A 22925-nucleotide genomic window follows, 5' to 3' on the forward strand; every position below is an offset into this window, starting at 1 on the left:
ACACTGTCAAGGCTTTTCACCATTCGATAGGTGTCAATGAGGTCACCCCTCATTCTTCTGAATTCCAGTAAATACAGCCCAAAGCCATCAAATACTCTTCATATGATAAGTCTTTCAATCCTGGAATCATTTTCATGAACTTGTTTTGAACCCTCTCCAGTTTCAGTGCATCCTTTCTTAGATAAGCAGTCCCAAAACTGCTCACAATACTCCAAGTGAGACCTCACCAGTGCTTTAAGAAGTCTTAACATTACATTCTTGCTTTTATATTCTAGTCCACTTGCAATGAATGCTAACTTTGCATTTGCCTTCCTCACCCCAGACTCAACCTGCAAATTAACCTTTGGAGAATCCTGCCCAAGGACTCCCAAGTCCCTTTGTGACTCAGATTTTTGTATTTTTTCTCCTTTTAGAAAATAGTCTACACTTTTATTTCATCTTCCAAAGTGCATGACCATATACTTCCTGACACTTCATAGCCCATTCTTCTAATCTAAGTCCTTCTGTAGCCTCTCTACTTCCTGAAAAATACCTGCCCCTCCACCTATCTTCATAACATCTGCAAACTTTGCAACAAATCCATCAATTCTATCATCTAAATCATTGACATGTACCATAAAAAGAATTGGTCGTAACACAGACTCCTATGGAACACAACCAGTCACTGACAGCCAACCAGGGAAAAGGCTCCTTTTATACCCACTCTTTGCCTACTGCCAATCAGCCACTGCTTTGTCCATGCTAAAATCATTTCTGTAATACCATGGGCTCATAGCTTGTTAAGCAGCCTCATGTGTGGCTCCTTGTCCCAGGCCTTCTGAAAATCTAAGTACACAACATCAACTAATTCACCTTTGTCTATTCTGCTTGCTATTTCTTCAAAGAATTCCAACAGATCTGTCAGGCAAGATTTTCCCTTAAGGAAACCATTCTGACTACGGGCTATGGGTGAATGATAAGTGAACTTAATCTTGAACTTGAACTTGAACTTGGAAAGAACAAAAGTGATCCAACAGCTTGAATACATTCTTGAGTGCAGTTGATACCATCTGCAATGGAAACATCATGGGCCCTGGCCATCAAGAGCCAAGAATGAATGCAAACTTATTAAAGACATAGAGACAATCAGGCCAAAGAGGAAGATCACTTTGTAGAATTTCTCAAGAGTAACACTATTCTTGGCACTGATTGTTTTTTTTTGAAGAAGTAGTAACTAAGAAAATTGATGAAGGCAGGGCGGTATATATGATTTACGTGGATGTTGTAAGGCATTCAACGAGGTTTCACATGGTAGTCTGGTCCAGAATGTTGAGGAACAAGGGATCAGATGTTCCTTAGCAAATTGGATCCTAAATTGACTTGGTATTAGGAGGCAGTGGATACTGCTGGATGGGTTTTTTTCTGATTGGATATCTGTATTAAGTGGTATACTCCAGGTTTTGGTGCTGGAAGTTTTGTCATGTCCAATAGATTAAATGACTTGGATGAAAATGTAGGTAGTCTGATCAGTAAGTTTACAATAGAGTCCTAGGCAGCAAAGAAGGTTTTCTGGGGATACAGCAGGTGATCGATCAGCTAGGAAGTTGGACAGAGCAGCAAAAGGTGGAATTTAATTTCAACAGATGTTCAGTAATGAATTTAGGGAACTAAAGTCCTGGTAAAAACAGAGACTAAATGGCAGGGACCTCAGAAGAATTGCAGCACAGAGAGACCTTTGGGTGGAAGTCCATAGCTCACTGAAAAGAGTAACCGGGGGGGTGGGGGAAATAGGGTAATAAGAAAAGCATTTTGTATGCTTGCCTTGGCTGAGTCATTGCATAAAAGAGTTGGGACATTATGTGGCAGTTGCACAAAATGTTCAAACATTGTATACAGTTCTGGTTACCACACTACAGGATGGATGTAATAGACACTAGATGGAGTTCAAAAGAGGTTTTTGTTTATTATTCATTTATTTAGAGACATATCATGGAATGGTCCCTTTCTGTCAAATGAGCCACACCACCCAGCAACCCACCTACCTAACCCCAGACTAATCACAGGAAAATGAACCTACTAACCGGTACGGCTTTGCACTGTGGGAGGAAACCAGTGTACCCAGACGAAACCCATGCACTCACAGGAAGGACATGAGTTAAACTTCCTTACAAAGGACACTGGAATTTGAACTCATGAGGGTCATAAATAGGATAGAGTTCCAGTTTCTTTCAACCTCACCCCCCACCCCCACAAGGCAGGGGAGAAATTTGAAAAAGATCTCACAGGTATGTTGTTCCCACGGAGACAGTGGTATATGAAACGAGCTGCCAAAGGAGGTTATAGATTAGATAAAATAACAACAGTTAAAAGATGTTTGAACAGGTTCTTGGATTGGAAGAGTGCAGAAGAATATTGACTTAATGCAATTAAATAGGATGAGAGTAGATAAAGAGTAGTCTGAAAGGGCTTTTTCCTGTGCTGTGCAATTCTATTGTCCTATGATTTCGCCCATAACAAAAATATCTGATCTGGTCTCACCACTTTTTCAAAAGGCCATTTTCAAACTGATGAACAGTAAAATGTCAGGAGAATGTGGTGACCCGACTGAAATTCTAAAGATGGTGGAGAGAAACTTCAATTACAAATTCAAAACTTTGTCTTTCACTGAGAAGAGGAAGACATACCAGGGGATCTCTTGAGACGTAATTGTGAACCTCTGTAAGAAGGGAGACAAATCTATTCATAGTAACCATAAGAGTCTCTTTGCTGTTGGCCACGGAAAGTCTCCAAGGATGAGGGGCACTAACCACCGTACATTGGCTCATTTTGATCTCACATTAGCGCTTAACTCCGTGAACTGAGAGGGATTGGAGTTTTTTGGTTGACTCAGAAACACCTGCCCACTTCACCTATGCTACATGATGACATAAAAGCCATGATCTTAACAGTGAGTACATAAACCCAATCTCAGTGCAGACTCATGACAAGCAGGTCACTTTATAAAATCCTTCTCAATACTGCAGCTCATCTCTCACAGGCTTCCCACGGGAATGGAGTTAATCACAGGGACAAATGGAAGACAGTTCAGCCTACGTTGCCTCTGCTCCAGAATGCATGCTACCACCACATCAGGCATTAAGATGCAGTAGACTTATGTTTGTACATATACAGAGATAAACCTTGAGTTACTGTCAACTGATACACTGAAGCATACAAGAAAATAGGTCTTATACATTAAAATCCATACAACAGAAATTCTGTACCAACCTGTCCCTGACTTACAACAGCATCCTCTGAAGATCGTGGTTCATCTGTTCAAACACATGATGTACAACGGAAAAATCCTAGGAGTCATTTCTCACTAACACTGCCCTCAGGAACTGAATTTACCTTTGCTTTCAACTTACTAGCAGTCTTTGCCTATACAAGGAAATGGGCATTTTAAGATCAAGACCTCAAACATGGCATAAAACTCTTTGCATACCAGGCAACTGAGATACTTGGTTTCCTACACACTGCAGGAGAAGGAAATCAACATTTCTTTTCCCAGACCAACAGCTCGAGCACCTTGACACTAACGACACTCAATTAGCTCCAATTGGCGGGCCATATTACTCACAAGCCCAATATCTGGCTCTTGAAATAGACATTCTCGGTTGAGTTATCATGGGATACAGAAAGGTACACAGAGAAGATTCAAAACGCTCTCAAAATAGCCTCAAATAAGTGTAGTAATAGTCAAAATGTTCAAAAGAGAAGGAGCATTCAGATTGACAATAAGAAACTTGAGTCATTTCATCTGAAGCCCATATGTTCCTAATCCACCCAGCTGCCCACCTCATCATTCCGGAACTGCAGTGAAGTTTTCATGTATTATGTTGGCCTCAGGAACCATAAAAGGAGAGTGCAAAAGTCATCCTGAATACAATGAGACTCTCTAATAAGGATAGGGTACATGCAATAGAAGCATACAAGAAGATAAGTGTAAGGAAGAGTTTTAACATGTACGTAAGATACCCTTTTCAATACAAGGAAATCGAGGAATATTCTACTCCCACTGATGGGATACCAACATGATTAAAAAATTTTGAAGAGGATTATATATATGAAGACAATCATGGGCAATTTAAAAAGGCTGTGGAATGTAGTTTTATTAAATATATACATGGCCACAATAATATCACAATAATAAAACTTGCTTTCCAATTAAAATGATAAAAGACTACTGTATGTCCTGTATAAACTTATCTACACCCCTCTGCCTGCATCCACCACTAGCTCACCTCATCCTTTCACCAATAATTAATCTTGGAACACTCAAGTATCACCTTCAGGTTTATATTATTAACATGAGAAAAATACTCCTAGTACATCAAAGTATTAAAATGCAAAATCAACCATGAGCAGAAAATTAAAATGTCAGCAAAGAAGCTGAGATCATATTTCTCAGATGAATACTTGCATGCTATCTTTTCTTCCATGGTTTAAGTCTTGTATTAAGTTCATGCTTAGTGGAAATCACTGACAAAGTCGCACAAACAAATGTAACTTTGGATGAATGAATCATGATGACACAAGGCAATAATTTGTAATAAATATTAAATTTGTTAACTTACAAATAACATTATCATTAAATGCGGAGTTGCACACAAATCTCTTTTTCAGCACAAACACTTTTTGAAATCAGATTTTGACAATTTCAGATGAAGCTAAATTACTTGTATTAAATGAAGCACACAACTATGCAAAGGCTTGCAATAAATTGGGAGATGTACAAGGATGTCACTAATAGTTAAATATTTTGATGCAACTATTTCCATTGGGTGCAAATATAATGTAAGTAGCTTTGTCATACATTATATAATATACAGTAATTACTATGATGAGTGAATGGAAATTGGAAGGAAACCATAATTCACCATCCATTGAAAAAACCTTGCATGTTTTTGGACTAAGCAGTATCTAGGATAAATAAAAACACAGTACCTCATAGGCAAACTGTTTTTCCATATTTTAGCACTTTACATACTAAGATAGATGAATAAACTTTCCGCCTGGTTTCTAAACATTATACAGTAGAACAGTATTAAGTATGCAGGAGAATAGAATGGGGGTGGGGCAAAACATGAACACAAAATGCAAATATAAAAGCGAGATACTACGATGCTGGAAGTCTAAAATACACACAAAATGATGGAGATGAGCTGCTATACAGGAATAATCACTTGAGGATCAAATTAACGTGGATGAGCTATGGACAATATTCATGAAAGGTCCATGGTTTGAATCAATCCAGGGGGTCAGTGTGGACATGGTGGAGGATTACAAATACCTGGGGATACGAATTGACAATAAGCTAGACTGGTCAAAGAACACTGAGTCTGTCTACAAGAAGGGTCAGAGCCGTCTCTATTTCCTGAGGAGACTGAGGTCCTTTAGCATCTGTTGGATAATGCTGAGGATGTTCTACGAGTCTGTGGTGACCAGTGCGATCATGTTTGCTGTTGTGTGCTGGGGCAGCAGGCTGAGGGTAGCAGACACCAACAGAATCAACAATCTCATTCGTAAGGCCAGTGATGTTGTGGGGATGGAACTGGACTGTCTGACGGTGGTGTCTGAAAAGAGGATGCTGTCCAAGTTGCATGCCATCTTGGTCAATGTCTCCCATCCACTACATAATGTACTGGTTGGGCACAGGAGTACATTCAGCCAGAGACTCATTCCACTGAGATGCAACACACAGAGCATCATAGGAAGTCATTCCTGCCTGTGGCCATCAAACTTTACAGCTCCTCCCTTGGAGGGTCAGACACCCTGAGCCAATAGGCTGGTCCTGGACTTATTTCCTGGCATAATTTACATATTACTATTTAATTATTTATGGTTTTATTACTATTTAATTATTTATGATGCAACTGTAACGAAAACCCATTTCCACCAGGATCAATAAAATATGACTCTGACTAGAGGATGAACAAAGTGAGACAATGGAGAAAAATAAGCAAACAAACATAATATTGGAAATCACTGACAGAAATATGAGACAATATGCACAATCTTGGAATTTCAAGTTAAATGCTGAGGGATGAATCTTATAGTGTGTTTGAACGTGACAAAGGTAGTTCAAAAAGTATTGCCCCTAGCAGCGTAATCCACAAAAAAAGGTTGTGGATGGTAGATCAGATGGGATTCCCAAGGGTGAGTGGGCCAGAACCAGGCAACATGTTAACATGTAGAATAAAATGACAGGATGGGCTTCGGGTTCCTATCAGTGCAGCCTAGACCCTTTCCACACGGACCACTTATAGTAAAATATATTGCATACTGCATATTTCACGGTATTTACAGGCTTGATAGGTGCAAGTGACTTTATTTTTTTGCGTATCAAATGGTTCTTAAATGACTTGAAAATATGAGCAAGGGAAGTTTTCAGAATATTGGTTTATGCACATATGACTATGACTATGACTACGACTACATGAAAATCAACAAGTATTGTTTCGATCCCCCATGTTAGACGAGAATGTATTCGTTTCCCATCGCATTAATTATTTCGTGGCCTTTTCCTACGTGGTCATATTTTATCGCAAATATGCCAAAATGCACAGCGTCCACTTCCCTGGAGTCTCCGTAATCCCAAATTACACCCCTTTCACATTCCAATTCGCATTGTTGACTTCATTTGATCCACCCGGCTCACCCAGAGAGAGAAAATCAAGATCCCTTTGCAAATACCATTCAGCGCTAGAATTATTCATTATTTAATGCATTGGGAGATTATCATCATCTACATATTCTGCACTTGTGGTTTAGGGGATTGCAAACAAACTTCCCTATTCCAATGGAAATGCTTTTATATTTTTGTAACATGCCCCCATTTACTTAATTGGGGGGCGGTGGTAGAAGATCCTTCAACCGATTCTCCATCACTAGCCAACCATCTTCTTACACAACTTTGGGGGTTTAGTATTTTGCCCGAGGTAAACACAGGAGTACTGTGGCCACATCAGAAGACTCCCACGCGATGGGGAAAGAGATGAGCCTGAACAGCATCTCAACGCCGTTTTCATTCACTAATCCGAATATCTATTTCCACCTGGTGAAAATCAAGCCGGCTGTAAGAGCGGCCAATGCACTTTGCACATTCGACATTTCCACCTCTACTCTATTATACTGGTGATCTAATTAGTATTTTTCTTTATCTTGTTACTTGCCGTGATAGAGTCGATTGAGCTTGTTTTGCACGTATTAAAACATCACCGTTCTGAAAGCAGTAAGAACCTTAATATTGCAAACAACAGGAATTCTGCAGATGCTGGAAATTCAAGCAACACACATCAAAGTTGCTGGTGAACTCTTCCTTCAGTTAGTCCTGACGAAGGGTCTCGGCCTGAAACGTTGACTGTACCTCTTCCTAGAGATGCTGCCTGGCCTGCTGCGTTCACCAGCAACTTTGATGTGCGTTGCAAGAACCTTAAGGGGTCTGGCGAACCGCCAGCATTTCTTGTCAAAGTAAATGGGAACCGTGTCAGAGAGAACTAAGACAAATCTGCGAATTTCAGTTGGCGAATTCCTACTTAACGAATTGGAAAAGAGAATGATATTTGGAGGACGAACAGTAGAATGCGTTGTCTATAAATAAGCATTAAGATGTGGATTTCAGAAGAATAACCAAAATGCCTCAGATGTTTTAAAACTAAAATACGAACAAGAAGTTAGAAATACTCCAGTCAGGTAGTGTTTGTGGAAATATAGCTTATTTTCTATCCTCACGGGTGTTGATCAAAGTATTCCCAGCATTTTCTGTTATTTTTGTTTGCAAGTAATTCCTCTTCAGCAATGAATCTAATTTAGTTCGGGAACAGTTCAATTAACTTCTATCCATCTGGTAGTAGTGGTGGAGAGGAGAAAATAAAATTAAGTGCATAGTTGTAAGGTATATTATGTGGATATTTTATATCTCTATCCACATATACAGAGTTGGAAGCCAGTGCCTTTTTCCAAGAGCGGTATTAGCCAAAACGAGTGGGCATAATTTTAAGGTGATTGGAGGAATGTAAGATTCTTTCATATACAAAGTGGCAAGTGCACGGAGCCCACTACAAGTCGGGACAACATGGTGGGGCGAGAGCCTGTCCTTGCTCTACTAATCTAAGTACGAACAGCAGCAGAAATGGCCGGAATAAGTAACAACTAAAGTAGCAGAATCCATGGGCAATCCGTTTCTGTGCCCTCTCCTTAAGAGAGTCGGTAAGTATTTTGCGATCCTGCTACTGGTTATTTGAGGGTTACTTGAGAAGTTACAGTTCCCCAACGTAGGACAAGATTATTAAAAATAATTGAACCATTCATTGGCCAACATATCTGTCACCAACTTTCTACCCCCGACATCCAAGTTCCTTGCTTCTTTCTAAAAATATATATATTTGATTGTTGCATTCTTGTAACCCTGCTTCATATTCAGTATGGAACCAGCACTAGTTCGCGTTAGTCATTCCTCACACTACTCTGACAAGACTATTCTCCGCTTATCCTACAATTCCCGTGGAAGCTCGATCAATCTGATTCATTAGAGTAAAAAGCGGCACACCAGTGACTAAGCGTAGTTTCGCCACCCTAAAATATCCCTGTTTCTTAAAACATTTATTTAATGTTAATCCAACATTTATTTCACGGAGGTTCCCTATTCAACCTGGCAGAAGTACATAAATCCCGCCACCCCGCCCTTTTCATTTTCACCATTAGCTTCCACTCTCAGTCTGAAGATCATTAACCGGGTTCGCTGGATTGATGAATGTCCCGTCCGCCACGGATTCTCAGTAATAAAACCCCTCACCGAACCTAAATAATGTCAACGACGATTCAGTACAAAGCTTCGCCTTGCACTTTGAAAAAAAGGTGCAAGCACAAATAATTGCGGTTCATGAAATGCTGAAGAAAACGGTACATTGTGCCTTTATTATTTCCCGTCCTCAGTCTGTAAGGAAATCCTACACAAGTTTACCGTCTTGTCCTCTGACCTGTGGATGTTTCTTTTTCTCTTCCCCCACCCCCACCCCGGCAAATTGAGCTCTAATTCATGAATCGCCCACAGCACCTTTATCTATGGCCCCCGAAGGCGGGGATTGCGTCAGAGAGAGCTTGAGTTGCCATCTGGAATTTCACCACCGACCTAGTCACTTCGCTCGGTGGTTCCTAACTCCTACAAACCTGAAAGAGCTGCATCAAGTGGTGAAACGTCTTCTGGACACCACAGCAAATCCAGTTGCCTTGATTTACTTGATATAATGCCTGATATACAATGACCTGGATGACTGGGAACCTTCATGGACATACTGAAGTAGCTACCTAATCACCTCAACCCCCTTTAAAGGCTTCATTCAATCTTACGGCGCCTTGCTTTATAAGAAAACAAAAAAAAAACCGTTAACTCATTGGGCTCCGGGTTAATTCCGAGTTGCTCTTATTCTGAATTCTAGTATCACTGTCGCATGATGCACGCGTAAAATATCACATTACAAAGAAGGGGGAAATAAAACTGGATACTACAGAACAAAAAGCCAGCATGGATTTGTATGTTTTAATTGGTTGCGGGAAATTAAAGTGAAATTGTCTTTTATCATTCAGGTTACAACGAGTGCACGGCAAGAAAATAGTTGAAGATCAAGGACTGTGTGGCTGGAATGTATCGAGATAAAACAAAGACAAAACTGAGTGAATGTACTTGGAAAAATTGCTGAGAAGTCTCGTTTAAACGCAGGCGTAGTCTGCGATAGCCCAGAGCAACCTTAACCCGATATCGAGGCTATTTAAGGGGTCTGTCAGGAATGCATAATATTCAAGTCCAAACTCGACATGTTCATTCCGTCTCATTCGCCCCCACCCCCTCCTCTCCAGTACTGAGATAGACAGATTATATCCATTCTTTCTCAGCACGTCTCCCTCCCTCCAGAGCCCCTTCCTCATTTATTCCCCCCGCCCCCTCTTTTTTTTTCGTCCGGTCTGTTCCCCGCCTTTTCCGCGGTCTGCCGGTTCCCTTTTCCTTACACCGAAGCCACCGCTTTCCAGCCTTCACGCAACGCCTAGCAATCCGATAGAATTAAACCAGGTTAATTCAAACCAGCAAGCGGGAGTAAGTAATGTTTTCGTGGGCTGTTGAACCACAAAAATGCATGGCTGTGTAACTCGAATTAAACCAAATGGTAATTTTGTATAAAATAATCCTAGTATCAGCAGAATACAGCAGAGAAAACTCCCAACTCGAAGTTAAAGCTAAGTGTAATTATTAAACATCAATACTAAACACTCAAGGGGGATAAAGCTAAGTGTAATTATTAAACACCAATACTAAACACTAAGGGGGATTTCTCATAGGAAAGTTAAGCAGTTCCTGAACAATTCGATCTGCACTGAAATAAAATACGAACTATTAATAATTCCATTTTTAATTTTTTACTAAACTGATACATTATGAGCAAGTTACCCTCAAATAACGCCAGAAAAAGCAAAGTAATACAAAGCCCAAGCGACTACAGTTAGCAGAAACTGACCCCTACCTCAGCTCGTAGTGGGAGAGTGGAAGCGTTCTTCAGTTTTCACTTTCTGGGCATCTCAGTGCGAAGCCGGTTGTCACCCAGTGATGCTTCTTGCAGCGCGGATGATTTCTTTGTGTGGAGACTAAGTTTTGGTGAAAGTGGGACTGGAATCTGGGACTACCTGCAGAGCAGCTCCGACTCAGAGCTGAGTCGATGGAGGGATCGACTCAGAGCTGGGCGATCTCCAACTTTCAGCGACACGCCCGCAAATCGACCAAATTCGCAAATTGAAAGCAGACCAACGAGTCTAAAATGTCAACCGACTGAGGTCATTGGGCGCCTCTCCAAATCTGTTTTCCTCCTAAAATCCTTGATAGTTCTTGCTTTTGGCGTTTACAGCGTCCTTCTTCTATTAACCTGACTTCTTCCAGTAAAAACATTTATCATAATATTTCAACGATCTTCCCCTACTATAAATTACGCCGAATATGCTCCGCTTTGCATCAAGTTGCCCAGTGATATCCATTGTCGAATTTTATGAATGGTTCTGATTTAAAATTAGATGAAATTGCCGGATGAGAAGACCAATAAAAAGAAAGAACTTCCAAAAGATGAAACATGATTACAAATTTTAAGGATGTGAAATTAAGGGAACAGTGGCGGTGAAGTACGCAAATTTGTACAGCCAGCAAAAAGTAAAGAGTAATGATGGAGGATTACCTAAAGGGCTGGTGTTCCCCCCTGTCAGTGTCGTCAGTGTTACACTTCTTATATATGTTAATGACTTGAACCCGGGCTTGGCCATATTTCTCACCTGAAGCAAAACAGGGAAATCCTGTAAACGATAAAAAAATGATTGCGATAGACCTCAAAAGCAATTAGTTGGAAGTTCACAATGGCCAGAGACACAGCAAATGAAAATTAGCACATGTGAAATAATTTTTTTAACAGTAAGATTAAGCAGAGACAACAGCCAATATTTGGGGATTGACAGTAAAAGAATAACTCTTGCAATTCACTGTTTTAGGATAGGCCAGTGACTTCCGCAGAATACAGATATTCAGTTTAACATTGTTAGCATTTGACTTAGGTGGTGCCCTCTAGAGGGAGTAGAGGGAGAGAGAGTGTGTATGTGTATGTATGTATATATATACATACATACACACACATACATACATATACACAAAGTATATAGATCACAAGAGAGAGGAGCAGAATTAGGCCATTTGGCCGGTCGAGTCTGTTCTGCCATTCAATCGTGGCTGATCCTTTTTCCCCCCTTCCTCAGCCCCATTCCCTGGCCTTCTCCCTGTATCCTTTGATGCCATGTCCAATCAAGAACCTATCAATTTTTGCCTTAAGTATACCTAACAACCTGTACTCCACAGCTGCCTGTGGTAACAAATTCCACAAATTCACCACCCTCTGGCTAAAGAAATTTCTCCATATATGAAGTAAGGAAGAGTGGTGTTGCTTCAGTTCATGCAGAGGAATACTCAGATAATTTCTAAAGTAAGGAATGAAAATTCTTATATTCAATATATGAATCTGAATCCACGACAGCAAGACAAAAAGATCATCATTTGTTGTTATTTCTTTATGAAATTTAGGAGATTCTGCCATCCATTAATTGTTGGTGATGGCAAAAATCTGGAAGTGCTTTTCATCAGTTCCTATTCAGCAGCTGTCACTGCCATATACTCTACAATTAACTCAAACATCAGTAATTTGTCACAAGATTTTATCTTTGATGCTCCATTCTTGAGGAAAAATAATTACATTGTTGCAATGATGTTGAATATTAATTATTTATTAAGAATTGCTATGGAAGACTTTGTCTGCTCTGAAAATATGTTTTAAAGTTGTCATTCTTCTGACTTGTACTTGCAAATGTCATGGCTTTACAATGATTAAAAAAAAGTTTCTTTTCCAACTTAGTCCCACCTGCATATCATTCTTTATTTTGTTTTCCGAAACATATTAAATATACATATTAAATAAAATAAATTTTATCTATGTAAAAACCTTTAATTACCCATCAAAATTAATCACATCACAAAAGGTTGGAATACACACCATAAATCCTAGGGAGGAATTGAAGGACCTTAGTGTACAAGTCTAAGGATCTTTGATAAAGACAGGCTAGGTAGATAACAGTTAAGAAAGCATATGTGGTATTGGCTTTTATTAGTCAATACATTGAATGAATTGTGATAAATCATCGGTCAATCCTCATTTGGAGTCCTGCACACCATAGGAAAGACGTAATAGCACTGAGAGGAATGAAGAGGAGATTGCCTCAGATGGAACATTTGAATTATGAGGTAACGTTGGAGGAGCCAGGTCCACTCTTATTGGAGTGGAGGAGGCTTGAAGGCATAATCAAGGTATACAAAATTATGAAGGGATAATAGAGTTGATTGCAAGAATTCTTTCTCCACATCATAGGAAGATAAAACTGGAGTAATAGACCTAGTGTAAATGATTTAGAGTGGAACCAAGGAGATCCTTTTTCACACAAAGTATGCTGATACCTGGAATGCATCACTTGACACAATGATGGAAGCAGAGTCTCTCATAACCTTTAACAAATCTCTGGAAAATAGGATTAATACTAATAGGTGCCCATTGGTTGTAAGTGGCCTGTTTCAATGCTTCTTGACTCTATGACAGTGACAATTGTTACATGCCAAACCCTACTGAGGACTCTTGACTCCAAAACCAAAGTGAAAATATCATTAAGTGGATAGAGATTCTCATTGGTTGACAGCTTTCTTCTAGCCGCTGTCTAGAACATCCTGGCTTTTGTAAAAGTAGGTACCAAAAAACAAAAGAGAATTAAAGATATGTTGTGGATAAGGGACAGAAAGTAAAAATATAAGAAGATCTCCAACAATGTATACTGAAGGAATGCATGTAACACCCAAGCATGTAGCACTAAATTTTCGATGTCAAAGAATTTATTTGGCAATAAGATCTATCATACCATTATAAGTTCAGTTATGAAATACAGCAAATTGACATTTTTCCTGATACACCTAGATTAATGGAACTTAAGTCTTAATTAAAACACATCTTCTTTGCTTCTGTTTGGATGCCTCTAGAAATCAAAGTTTTCCTTTTTAATAGCCTTCTCAATGCAGTGGCCATCAAAGATCTTTGCTTGGAAGTGGAATGTAGTGCAACTTGTGAATTAGTAGAGCAGATTGACAATATTTTTTTTTTAGTTATGCCTACCAAGTGGACACTGGAAATTGCTGACTGATTTATGTCAAGAAGTTTAAAGTTATTCATCCTCTCCACCTCCAATCATGGACCTATGATTTCTTCATCCTGTAGTCAATAATCAGCCATTTGGTTTTGCTGGTGCTGAGTGAGTGGCTGTTGTTATGGAACCATCCAACCCAATTTTCAATCTCCCTCCTTCGTGCTGATTCATCACCACCTTTGATTCAGCCAACAACTATGGTGTTGTCAGCAAACTTAAGACCTATGATGTAGGGCAACTGAATTCAAGCTATCTTAAAGAGCCAGCACTTGCATGTTTAGTTCAGAACCATGGATTAATTCAACATGCAAACAGACCCTTTGGGCCAACTTGTCACTGCTGACTATGGTGCCCACCAGGCTAGTCCTATTTCCCTGAGTTGACCCTTATCCCTTTAGATCCCTCCAATGTCCTTAAAGTGGTTATTGTATCAGCCTCAGTCACTTTCTCTGGCAGCTCCCATATATGCTCATGTTTCAAATGGAAGGAGACCAAATAATAATATTTATTGTGAATTCTGCTTAACTTTTCATCTGCAAGACAACTATTGCTTTACATACTTTGAAAAAATGCACATATCTCCAAATCCACAGTTGATTATAATCCAAATCCCACAATTAAAATATTCCACCATGGTCCTTTTTCCAATCCACAAAAAATGGATCTACCACAAATATTTGCAGACTACTTCAGTTCATCACTTCTTGAGGTCTCATGAGAATATTGATAATAACCATACTTGATGCTCTATCTTTTGGATGAGTCATTGAACTGAGAATATCCTTTCTCTCAGCTAATGTAAAATCACATTTTAATTTAACTTTCTTTAGAGAGGGTTTCAGTTATTTTAGTCACTGTGGGGTGGGGCTGATTTCCTCATTAGGTACCATTCAAACATGCATCCTTATTTAATAGCTATTTAGTAGCTGGAGCTGGGCATTTCTTCAGATTTTGACTAATAAATACCCTATTCCACTTTACCCTCTTGCTTGCCCTGTCTGTTGCTTCTCTTTGTATAGAGAATATCAGTTTTTCAGTAGCAAATCTAAGTAAAAAAAATAAGATGTATGGACACAACAATAGTCAGAGACAATGCAGCTGGTTTGAAATCGTAATTATGGACAGTGCATTTGGCAAATTTTACAAAGAATTACGTGAAGAAACCTCCTGTCAATCCTGCTGAAGGTAAGGTAGATGAACTTATGAAGTTTTCACCGAAGAGCATGGATACTGCCTTCTGTTAAGAACACTTCCATCTTCTTCCTCACCTTTTATTGTGCTCTACGTGGCATCTCTTAATTCTCACAGCTATGCTAAATTCAAGGAGGAAAGTCTGTCAGACACTCAGGGGGCTTTTGCAAAACTACTGTGTGACAAAAGCTCATTGTTAAATGGCATGGCCTCGTGGCATTGAATCCGAAATGCTGTGTGGCTGAATAAAGGGCATTTAAAATGAAGATTATGGAGAAATGGGTCTCATTTTTATCATTCAACGAATGAGTGTAGTCTATCACAACAGCCTCTTATTTTCCAGTCAGTAAAAATTTGACCTCATCCAAATCTCCTCTTTTGTAATATAGATGGATAACATCATGTATTCATGTGTATTTTGACTCTTATATGTTGCTGTCAAGCTTCCTTGTGTGTTGCATACCAAACGCAATGTGAGAGGGTATTTTGGATAAGTGACTTACAAACAAAATAAGCATTTGCACATTTGTTCCCCAACACTCTACCTCTCGCGTATGTTATTTGTGGCCACCCGGCCTCCCAGTACCACAAGCATAACAACTGATGCTGAGGTGACAAGTCCTCACACCATATTTATTGATTTGTTCCTTCGGCAAGAAAAGTCCGTATGGAACGCTGTGCGATGCGGGTGAGCAAAAAGACGTCACTGCACGCCATGAAAGAACAGCTGCAGGGAGCATGGTGAGTGAAGAATCTAAGGGAGAGAATAAAAATGGGATGGTTAAATAAAACAAATAAGAGGGTGAGACTGAGATGGATAAAACTAGTTAACATTTCTGGAATATGAATGTGCTTGAAAATGGCGACCATGTTTGGAAGTAGGGGCTGTGTGACGAAAGGACATAACAATGGAGTTCGTACACTGAAAGATTTGAATAGTTTACACCGGCAAATCAAATTTCAGATGATATTCATGTTCCAACTTTTCTGATTCTTACAGATGCAAAGATGTTTAATTTATTACACAGTCTAGTGCAACTTGTTAAGCCTGGCAATAAGCCTTATGAGGACATAGTTAAAGTCTTAAATGACCATGATCCAGCTAAGTCTAGTTATTGCTGAGAGGTTTAGATTTCATAAAAGGAATCAAGAGGACAGCGAATCTATTTTAATATTTGTGGCGGTGCTGAAGCAACTGTCTGAACACTATGATTTTGGGCAGTTGCTGAATGACCCATTACGTGACAGACTCGTATGTGGTCTACATAGTGAGACAACCCAGAAACATTTGCTTACAGAAGCCAGACTAACATTAGAGAAGGAAACTGAGATTAGTATATCTATGGAGATGGCAGCAAAAGGATCACAGCTATTAAGCGCATCTTCCCAAGTTCATAAAATTTCTACTGACTTTAAGAATAAGATACCTATTGGCAATCAATGTTACTGTTGTGGCCAAACTGAGTTTTCAGCAAAATAAAATGCTGTTTTAAGGATTTAAATTACCGAAATTGTGGCAAAAAGGGACATATTGAATACGCCTGTAAAATTAAAAAAAATACACTGTCAACCAAAAACACTAATAAAGAAAACAGTATTTTAGAAAAACAAAAGGTTTCAAGTTCAAAGTGTATTTATTATAAAAGTATGTATACATTATACAACCTTGAGATTCATCTCATAACAGGTAACCAAAAAACAAAGAAATCCAAAAGAACCCACTGAAGAAAGAAAGACCACCAAACACCCAATGTGCAGAGAAGGAAAAATCATGCAAACAATAAACGCAAGGAAATAGCGTCCAAAACTGAAGACCACAATGAGAGTCCTGTCCGCAGACTTGAGTAAATGACTGTAGCAGTGAGATGAACTGGCCTGCCCTTTGCCTTGGGCCCTAACTCCCTGGCCCATCACTTGAATTGTTGTCTAAATGTTGGATTTAGTCACTCTGGGGCCTAGACCTCACCCCTCGATTTGGCCTGTACCCGACCTTTCCAGTTCAGCCTTGCGCTTAATCATCAACCAAATGTTGGGTTCAGTTACTTTGATACGCTTCAGTACAAGGTTCTGTTTCGGAAAAGATGTGAACAAGATGGAGTATACTGAGGGCACACCGAGTGACTCTCACTGTGTGGCTGAAGAAGCTTTGCATGCTTTATCTGTTTCAGGACACAAAGATGGCTTTTGGGTGACCCTGTGGTTGGATGGGGCCACAGTGAGGATGCAGGTGGACATGGGTGCTGCAGTATCGCTGGTGACAGACATAGTTTACAAGGAGAACTTGTAGCACATGCCCACCCCCACCCCGACTGAAGGGCAAGGTTGATTTTAAAGACTTACAGTGGTGAGGTTGTTCTAGTGAAGGGAGTAGTACATGTTACAGTGAAGATTAATGAAGCGAGAAAGAAACTTTCACTATATATTGTTATAGGCATTATACAGCACTTGTGGGCCACTCGTGGTTGGAGCAGCTCAAACTCAACTGGCACAAAGTAGCAGATTGGTGGGAGCATGGGGCCACAAGAGGTATTGAAGAAACAAGCAGAAGTATTCAATGGAAAACTGGGCAGTATGAAAGGAATCACTGGTAAACTGGCTGTTAAGCCTCACACAACACCCAAATAGCTGCAGGCAAGACCTAGTCCATACACTCTCAACCAAGGGCCGAGGCTGAATTGAGTCTGGACCAGAGGAAGCTACTGGAACTCCAGTGGTTCCTGTCCTAAAATGAGATGGGTTTTTAAGGCTTTGTGGATACTTCAAGGTAACCATTAACCCGGTTCTTATGGATGAACAATACCTTCTTCCTCTCATTGATGACCTTTTTGCAAGATTGGCTGGAGGACAGATAAAGTTGACTTGTGTCAAAGGTACTTGCAGATACATATGGAACCAGAATCACCGGAACTGTTGACCATAGTGACTCACAGAGGAATATTCAGGTTCTGAAGCCTTCTGTTTGGCATCACCTCAACTTCCGCTCTTTTTTTTTTAGCAAACAATGGACCGGATCCTGAGTGGTTTGACAGGGCTCAATTCTATTTAGATGACTTACTTATTACCATGAAAACTGAGTGTGAGCAGTTACAAAATTTTGATGCTAAACTACAAAGACTCAAGGAATAACGGGTAAGGTTCCAGAAGGATAAGTCCGAGCTTTTTCAACCTTCAATTGAATATATGGGCCATGTGATCAAAGGTGAAGGTGATCATTGAAGCTCCATCACCACAATAGGTATGTCAATTAAGACCTTTCTTAGGACTACTAACATACTTGTTCCTAAGTTTGCTCCTGACCTAGCTAGGTTGCTGAAACCACTTCATGAGCTATTAAATAAATCAACATACTGGCAATGGACAGATCACTGTGAAGAAGCTTTTTTAAAAGGTCAAAACAGCTTTGTCAGAATCTGAAGTGCTCACACACTTCAGTCCATCAATGCCCATACAGCTGACCTGCAACACATCAACCTATGGTGTGGGGGCAGTTATCTCACATTAAGCAAGACAGAAAACCACTATGCCCAGACTGAGTGGGAAGCACTCGCCATTGTCTTTGAAGTTAAGAAATTCCATCAATTCCTCTTTGGTCAATGATTTACACTACTGACAGATCACATGTGGGCATTCTTTCCCTGGCTGCTAGTCAAAAGCAATGTTGGGCTCTCTAATTATCTGCACATCAGTACAATATAAAATCCAGAAGTTCCAAGCACCATTCAAGTGCTGATGGACTATCCAGGCTTCCCTTAGCCGTTACAGCTCCAGAGCCATCCCTGAAAGAGATCTTTTATGTGAAAGTAGTACCTACAGCTCTGATAACTATGGCGCAAGTCTGGAAGCACACACGTACTGACCCTGTTCTATCTCAAGTGATGGACATGGTAACTCATGAATGGAAAGGAGAGCCAACCATAGAATTGAAACCTTACCCAGCTCAATGGAAGGAGCTCAAAGTCCAAGGAGGATATTTACTATGGGGCTACCATGTTGTCATTTCTCCACCATTAAGAAAGCAAGTGCTTGTCGAGGTAAATGCAGGACACTGTGGCATAATGCACATGAAAGTAATCTCACGCAGCTCAACTGATGGCAAGGACAGGATGTAACCATTGAAGAAAACACCAAAGCATGCCCATATTGTCATCAAGTGAGAAATGTTCCTCAATTTGCTTCTTTGCATCCGTGTGAATGGCATGAAGAAGCATGGCAGAGGGTTCACATAGATTTTGGGCCATACGTTCTTGGTCATAGTGGACGCACACAACGAAAGGCTCAAGGTTGCCATCATAAGGAGCACTACATCAGGAAAATGCATTGAGGAGCTATTTTCCATCTTTAGCCATTTTGGGCTTGCTCAACAGATTGTAAGTGACAATGGCCCACAAATCCCATCTGAAGAGTTCGGGGCATTTATGGAAGCAAATTGTATTCAGTATACCAAGTCAGCACCATATCATTAAACCATGAATGGCCTTGCTGAATGATTCGTACAAACAATGAAACAAGACGTCAAGACTTCAGTGGGAAGTGTATCCCTCAACCAGCACCTTAGCACTTTCTTGCCGACTTACTACAACACATCTCATGCCACCATCAAAATGGATCACTGCACTGCCCTGATGAAAAGACAGTTTTGCACCCCGCTTGACCTGCTTAGATCCACAAACAGAAAACAGAAAACAGATTGTGCTAAATGAACAGAAAAGCCAAGCAGAGAGAAATTTCACAGCAGGAGAGAGAATACTTGCCCAGAACTACATCTCTGTAACAAAGTGGATATCTGCAACGGTGCTGGCACAAACCAATGTGAAGCATTGTGGGAGAAAATAGAATATTGCGAACAGCAGATCAGCTGTATGAGCTCTCTGTACTTGGTGAATCTCTCTCCCTCTCCCTCTACCCCCCTCTCTCTCTCTCATTGGTGGGGGAGAGTTTGCTGCTGATTCTCAAGTCAGAACTTGAAAAAAGTGACAAGGCAGCTTTTAACACTGTAAATTAGTGAGTTGTTTTGCTTTTGTGGGTCTCCCTTCACACTGTGTGACACCTCTCTGCCCCTTTGTTAGGGAGAGAGAACGCTTGTGGCATGTCAAATTGTCGGGTGCATAATTGTTGGGGGGGGAGAAGGGGGCTTTGGGGTTCAATTATTTTTACTGTCATTTATACTTTGAGGTACTCTTCCGTTTTTGTGGTTGTCTATGAAGAGCAAGAATTTCAGGTTGTATATTGTATACAAACCCTGATATTAACTGGAACTATTGAAATATTGAAAATAAAGGGGAAGGGATGTGTTATGTATTCATGTATATTTTGACCCTTACAGGTTGCTCTCAAGTTTCCCTGTGTGTTATGTACTGAATGTAATATGAGAGGGCATTCTGTGTAGGAAACTTAAAATAAACAGCTGCCCATTTGCTCCTCACCTCTGTCTCTCACATGTGTTATTTGCGGCCACTTGGCTTCCCATTATCACAAACGTAACAGGTATGTTTCAAGTTATCACTGTTCCCTTCAGTGACCTTCCCACATTAAATATAAGAAATATTATTTCAAGACTTACCTTATCACATAAATTACTATGTTGATCTCGAAGTCTTATTCACTTCCATCATTACCATTTTGCTCTTACTATACTGATGGATTATCCTTTACCTTATTTGCCAAAGCTATCTCATTTCCTCTTTTTGTCCTCCTGATTTGCCTCTTAAGTGTGTTCCTACATCCCTTATACTCAAGGGAACTTATTTGATCTGTTACGATTGTTCTTGATAAAAGACAAACTTGGTGGATAAAGCTAACACATTTATTTACAGGACACTCCAGTCATGGCTTCAGCTTGACACGAGCATGTGCGACTAGCTCCCTGACACCACTTTCAATTCCAAGTGAACCGCCCGCATTGCACACTGGGAACTGAAGTTCTTTATTATGTACACGCCTAATAACACATCTTTCTCCTTTGAAGAAAACACACACAATACTATGCCCTCTTATACCTGCAAGGCACAATAATGCTTTCCAACAAAGATATTTGCATTAACTTTAATTGTAATGAGCAAATACAGTTCCTTATTCACTCAGCCCCTTTCAATCTGTCTCTGTCATGGCTTAATGACACTTTATGGCCTGATATTTGTTTCCTCACATGTATTTCTTTCATTTGCTGTGGCTGTGTTCAGTCTCAGATCACCGTGTTAATTTCTTTCATATCATTCTGCCAAGATCCTATCTGTTTGTCTCTGCTTTTGTTTTTGTTCTTGTTGTGTGAACATAATTCGCTCCATGTGCCTCATAATGCAGCCCTGGACAACATCCATGTGATCAATAAGTCCTTGCACAAGTTCGAATTCATTCTGTCTCAATTCACTGAGCTCCTTCTGTTGGGTGCAGATCATAGATAGCAACTCCTCATGTTAATTTGTGTTGAATTGGTGCTGTTGTTCTTGCCTTGGGTACTATGTGATCTACCCACCTTCCTTTTTATTTTCCCTCTTCAAGCTTAGAGAGGATTGTGGAAATATTTTTGATTTCTAGTCTGGAGATCAATGGGAGACAGATTTTGAACAAAAACCGCATGAAGTGGAAACAAGACTGGTGACTTCTTCACCAGGATCACTCTGTTTAGTACTGGTATCATGACCGTCATGTAGGTGTAGCTGGTACAGAGGTTTATGGGAAGTGGAGTTCTTGTGCTTCTCTTGCATACTCTCTGGAACTCTCATGAATGCTGTTACAAGTTTCTCAAGTTTCATCAGGTAAACAATCGAACCCCTCAAGGACATCTGCATACTTTTCCATTCATGAAGTATGGTCACCTTTGGTCTGTGAAGCCACTATGAAAACTGTTTCCATCAGTTAGAGCTTTTCACATGCACTCAGACCTAATACTGGCTGTACTCGCTTTTCAACAATCAGTAACTGTGTCTTTATGAGCTATCCCTTTTGCTTTCAGGGCACTATACAGCCTCCTTTCACTGGAACATTCTCTTCAATATAGCCTGTCACTTTTAATTTCACTGGGTAAATTTTGCTCTTTACCTTGAGAGTCTTGTAATCATCCATGGACAACAGATTCACCTAGGCTCTTGTGTCAAGCTTGAATGGAATTGCTAACTCATTCCCAGTCACTGGAATAATCCATTCTGTCTTACCAGTGCCAGTGGTCTGTAGAGAACCCACGACAACTTCCTCCATTTCCTCACCAACTGTGTGCATCTTTCTCCTGGTAGCCCCATCTTTACAACGTTTTGCAAAATGATTCTTCTTCTCACAATTATTGTAGGACTTTCTATAAGCAGAATATATTTTTGGGATGTGCCTCCACATTTGCAGCATTTGTTGTTTGAGCCTACTTCTTTGTTATGCCGTTGCTTTGGGAGGTGCTCTGCCCCTCTTTTTTTCTCAGCATCTACTGTTGTTTCTGCCCTGTGCAGCTCCTCAGCTTGTGATCGTGTAGACTCTGCTGCTCTGCACATATCCACAGCCTTTTCCAGTCCTAAATCTTTATTTTTTTACAGAGTAATCTTTCTCTGAGCCTATTATCTGAAGTTTAATAAAGTATTTTATTTCTATCAAGTGAGTCTCTTACTCTGCGTGTGAAGTTCAGCTAAATATTGGTCATAGCCTACACCTTGTTTCTGGTCACAGGAAAATAACTTAGATCTTTCAAACATGATATTTTTAACTTGGGACAAAATACTCCTCAAATTTTGTCATCAGAGTGTCCAATATAAAAGCTGTCTTATCAATTTGAAAGCTGTTGTAGATTCCAAAGCATCTTTGCCAATTACGTGTAGAAAAATTCATGCTTTCAATTTTTCCTCCACACTTCCAGCTCCACAGCCATGATAAAAAAGTGAAGCAGACTCAATAAGCCAAATGGCTGTATACTGCTCCAATATCTTATGGTCTACTTGCTGCTAAATATACATTGAATTGCTGTTTGAAGTGTT

The 22925-nt window shown here is 40.0% G+C and overlaps 1 protein-coding gene across 4 annotated transcripts in view; it reads right to left on the reverse strand.

Annotated features, from left to right (window-relative positions):
- LOC140199424 (collagen alpha-3(VI) chain-like) overlaps positions 1–10757 on the reverse strand; it is a 196715-nt gene extending 185958 nt beyond the window's left edge. For 3 of the 4 annotated variants that reach the window (XM_072261494.1, XM_072261495.1, XM_072261493.1), the window contains exon 1: positions 10536–10757. The gene's annotated coding sequence lies outside the window, so the exon portion shown is untranslated. The remainder of the gene's footprint in view (positions 1–10535) is intronic. The other variant, XM_072261496.1, reaches the window with a different exon arrangement.
- Positions 10758–22925: the final 12168 nt, after the last annotated feature.

The sequence above is a fragment of the Mobula birostris genome, chromosome 6 (assembly GCF_030028105.1).
Source record: "Mobula birostris isolate sMobBir1 chromosome 6, sMobBir1.hap1, whole genome shotgun sequence".
Classification (NCBI taxonomy): Eukaryota; Metazoa; Chordata; class Chondrichthyes; order Myliobatiformes; family Myliobatidae; genus Mobula; species Mobula birostris.